This window comes from Lactuca virosa, chromosome 5 (genome assembly GCF_052849685.1).
Source record: "Lactuca virosa cultivar CGN04683 chromosome 5, Lactuca_virosa_CGN04683_v6, whole genome shotgun sequence".
In the NCBI taxonomy this organism is placed as follows: Eukaryota; Viridiplantae; Streptophyta; class Magnoliopsida; order Asterales; family Asteraceae; genus Lactuca; species Lactuca virosa.
Window position 1 is genome coordinate 5,941,150 of NC_136430.1, and position 5,339 is coordinate 5,946,488.

The following is a 5,339-nucleotide window of genomic DNA, read 5'->3' on the forward strand; positions in this document are numbered from 1 at the left end:
AGTCCCGATTCTGTCATAAGTAGAAACTCGACGAGTTGAAGGGCAACTTGACGAGTCAGATCGCAAAATCGAGATTCTATGAATTATGGGACTCGACGAGTTGAGACAACCAGATGTTGACTTTGACCAGGGTGTTGACCTTAACTTTGACTTTGACCTAAGTTGACCCTTGAAAGGGTTATGAGTATAAAAAGGTAATTAAGGAAGATTGTTATGTGTAGGAGTGTGAGAGGAGTTGATCCTAGCACCGAGGACAGTTCAGATACTACACGACATTGAGGTGAGTTACCTTCCAGTAGAATTGGGTCTAAGGCCACAATGTCGGCCCACTAGTATGAATGATTGTGGATGATTGTCTTCGTGATAATTGTCTGGTTTGCCACTATCTGATATGTTTTATGTGCTAGTAAGATATGATGTTATGTGATAGTGGTAGTAGGGGGAAAAGTCCCCATATCTGGTCGATAGGGCCAAGGGGTAGGTCGCGCACCCCGATATGCCTGACAGTACGATTATGTTATGTTTTTATGTGGTAGTAGTAGGGGTGAAATAGTCCTCGTAACCGGTTGAGATAAACCGGAAGGGTAGGTCGGACACCCCGGTATGTCTGACTGGGGTAGGTTAGGCACCCCGGTATGCCTAGAAGAGGTAGGTTGAGTACCCCGGTATGCTCAGCAGGGTAGGTCGGGCACCCAAATATGCCTGGCAGTATGTGTTATGTATGGTATGCGGTATGATGGGGGAACTCACTAAGCTTCGTGCTTACAGTTTTCAGTTTTGTTTTTAGGTACCTCTTCATCGAAGGGGAAGGAGCTGGCACGGTAGCAGCGCATCACACACACAGGATTTCCGCATTATGACATTCTGGGGATTGTACTCTGACATTGTTACTATTTCTATGATATGATTTTCAGACATGTGGTTATGGTTTTATGAAATGATGTGACTCGATGATGTTTTCTTATAATTGTTTTTGTAAAAAGTTTTATCAAAAATGAAATTTTTGGTCTTGAAAATTGGGATGTTACAAGTTGGTATCAGAGCCTTGGTTAGAGGGATTCGGACACACTTTCGGGAGTGTCTGGACTCAAATCGAGGGTTTGAAAGATTTTCACAAGAAAATAGTTTTTTCCAAAAGTTAAAGTAAATAGTTTTGAGAAAGAACAACGTGTGTGATGCGGGCAACCGGCCGAGCTCAAGTAAGTTTTCCCCAAGATACCCATACATTTTATGTTATGATATGATATGATTACGAGAACTGCATGCTAGATTAGGGCTAAGGATCTAGGAAGGATGCTTTTTTCTTATTGTATGTGTATGAGAACTACATGCTAGAATAGGGCTAAGGATCTAGGAAGATGCCTGATATGCCTGCTGAATGTGCTTATTGAACTGCATGATAGTGATGATTAGTTAAGTAATATGATAGCCTGGATAAGATATGCTTGGTTTGGGTTACTCAATGCCTGAATGTTGCTTGCTTTGTGTTATTAGGAGTTCTAGCTATCTTTAGTTAACTAGTAAATGAATACATTGTTGGGTTTTGAGCACTATAACACTCCTATGGTGCATATACAACCTTAGATGCTTTGGATCTATGTTTTCTCTAATTATACATGCATTTTTCAATTTTCAAAAGCATACACCCTAACTAGCATACAATTGAAGCTATATAACATAAAAACTAGTTTAGATGATCACCTCTTATATGTAGGGTGTAGTTCTTGGCCTTTCAAAGCTTGAGCACCTCAAGTGTGATGCCTCTAATGTGTCACAAACACCAAATGCAAGAGGAGGCTTGAGAGAATAAGTTACTTACCACAAAATCTATATCACTCTCCTAGAATGATGGTGTAACCAATTTTGGCTCTAGGGGTGTTCTTTTATAGTGTGGCAAATGCTAGGGTTACATCCATGCAAACCCTAATGCACCGTGACCTTTCATATTACTTAGGCTCCATAGGTTAAACCTCCATGTACTATCTCATTGGTTTAGCCCATCCTAAATAACCATGGATCATTAGCCCACACTATAAGAATCATTGATTTACATAATCAATCCCCATATATTTAATTAGTCTCTTTTGATCACAAAATTAATTCCAAATTAATTCTTGATCAATACTAATTAAATAATATGATTTCACAATTAATATATTATACTTATAATATATTAATAAATCATAAATAACCTTATTCTCAAAAGTCCATCCTATCAAATTGCACTGGTGAAGACAACCCAAAAGGACCATGCTACCATCGGGTCAAGTACATCCCAATTATAGTTATGGGCTTAGACACCTAATCCATCAGTCTCCCACTTGGATAAGTCTAATAACTATAACTGCCAATGCAACTTCAAAATCCGATTAGCAATCGTAGCTCTCAAAAGCCGCTGTCGAACTCTGACCCAGTCAGTGACGCGTCCTTTAGATAAGGGATCATATATTCCTCTGTTCTCAAGATATCTATGCAGACAAATACATGGAACATAGTCCTACTTATTGTCCTGCAATTTGTTTCCCGATTTCCGATTCGTCTGAGATAGAACATAACTGAACACATCAATTTAGTTCTGACCGGGCCCGGCACATAGTTAAAACAGAATCATCGAGGGGCCCAAGATATCGCTTTTAATCCTCCTAGGATAAAAGGAACAGAAAAACTTCGACATTATATGCTTGTACTAACTACTCATCAAATCATGCACAACGACACGTTTTATACCATCAAGTTACTGATGCATTTTCATTCCATCAATACACAACCAACTCGTAGTCAACAACTCATATATCTTGGTTTGAATATTATATGATATTATCGTCTCACAATTACTCATGATAAATTCCATGAAGTAATTCAGGTGAGCGTGGGTTGAATCCAATACTCAAATCTTATTTCAGGAGCACTCATGAATGGTGTAGCAAACTTTTGCTATGTCTAACGCCTTAGACAATCTACAAGCCAACTCATGACAGTCTAGCCTCATTACCTACTTCCAAAGTATGATCGACTATGGATGGTTTGAAAAATCTTATTATTCTGGAAGTCAAAACATGCAAAGTGAAACAATAGTAAATAATTGACAATAGACAGTAACTTTACTTATAAATAATACTCCTTTTATTTAATCATCAAATGTCAATTACAAATTAGCTATTACAAGTTTCTATTTATCTAAATACTAAAACTAATATCGTCTGTAAGCCCAATGCCCCTTGCATGCTGCAAGTGCTTAACCCTAGTCAGTGCCTTCGTAAGGGGATCTGTTGGGTTGTCCTCTGACGATATCCTCTTTACCACGAGGTGTCCTTTTTCTACTTGATGTCTTATAAAGTGGTACTTTTTTCTATATGCATGGATCTACCATGATCTCTCGGTTCCTTGGTTAAGGCAACCGCCCCTTCATTATCGTAGAAAATCTCCACAGGCTCCTTTATGGATGGTATGACTCCAAGGTCTCCGATGAAGTTTTCCAACCATATCGCCTCCTTCGATGCTTCGCTTGCTTCTATGTACTCTGATTCGCGCGTTGAATCAACTACAATCTCCTGCTTTGAACTTTTCCATGTTACTGCAGGGTAAACACCCCACTCGACTGAGAGCAGAAATTATCTCTGTCGGTTTGAATGCTGACGTCACTATACCCTGTCACTCTCAATTCATCACTCCCACCGAGGGTAAGGACCCAGTCCTTAGTCCTCCGCAGGTACTTAAGAATATTCTTAACCACAGTCCAATGAGCTTTACCAGGATTCCCTTGATATCTGCTGACCATGCTCAAAGCAAAGGCCACATCAAGGCGAGTACAAGTCATAGAATACATGATCGAACCAACTGCGGAAGCATATGGTATTCGACTCATCTCTACTATCTCAGCCTCTGTACTCGGACTCTGAGTCTTACTCATTTTTCATTGCCTTGGATAGGTAAGTCACGTTTCTTGGAGTTCTCCATGCTGAAACGCTTTAGCACCTTGTCCAAGTAGGTACTTTGATTAAGTCCTATTAGTCTTTTACTCTTGTTTCTCAATATCCTTATCCCTAGGATGTAAGCAGCTTCCCCAAGCTTGGGATGTCATTTCCTATGAGTAGTATGTCATCCACATACAACACCAGAAAGCTTACTATACTCCCACTAGCCTTGACATACACACATGACTCATCCTCGCTTCTCAAAAATCCAAACTCTTTGACTTTCTCATCGAAACAAAGATTCCATCTGTGAGATGCTTGTTTCAATCCATAAATGGATTTTTCAAGCTTACACACTCTACTAGGGTACTTTGCATTGAAAAAACCCTCTGGCTGACTCATGTAAACATCTTCAGCCAACTTTCCATTAAGGAAAGCGGTTTTGACATTCATTTTCCATATTTCATAGTCATGAAATACAATTATGGCTAGCATAACCCTTATAGATTTAATCTTAGCTACTGGTGAGAAGGTCTCATCATAGTCAACTCCATGAGTTTGAGTAAAGCCCTTCGTAACCATTTGCGCCTTATATGTGTGTACTTTCCCATCCATGTCGGTCTTCTTCTTGAAGATCCATTTGCACCCGACTGTCTTACGACCCGGTACATTGTCAACCAAGTTCCAAACTTGATTGACATACATGGACTGAATCTCGCTATCCATAGCCTCTTTCCATTTTGTAGACTCGGGGCCTGCCATGGCTTCCTTGTAGTTGTTAGGTTCATCCAAATTTACCGGTGTGCTATCACTGATAAATGTATCACCTTCAGCTGTTATATGAAAACCATATAACACAGGTGGAACACTAACTCTACTGGAACGCCTCGGAGGTACGGACTTGCCAATTGGTTCAACCGGAGTTTCCTCCTCGGGTTGAGTGCTAGTGTTTGGGGTTCCTTCATCGCTTAACTCTTGAAGCTCTTCAAGGTCAATTTTCCTCTCACTGTCCCCTTGGCCTATGAGTTCTCTCTCTCAAAAGACTCCTCTACTTGCAATGAAGACAACATTGTCACTCGGTCTATAGAAGAGATATCCAAAGGATTTTTGTGGGTAACCGATGAAAATACATCGCTCACTCTGAGGTTCGAGCTTGCCGTGAGTCTCGTGTCTCACAAAAGCCTCGCAACCCCAAACTTTGATGTGGTCTAATGAGGGAACCTCCCCTGTCCACATCTCGTGAGGTGTTTTGGAAACCTTTTTGGTATTGGCTAGATTAAGGACATGGGCGGAAGTCTCTAAGACATACCCCCAGAATGAGATAGGTAACGAAGCTTAACTCGTCATGGAACGAACCATGTCTAGCAAGGTTCGATTGCGCCTTTCAGCCACACCATTAAGCTGTGGTGTCCTAGGTGGCGTCAA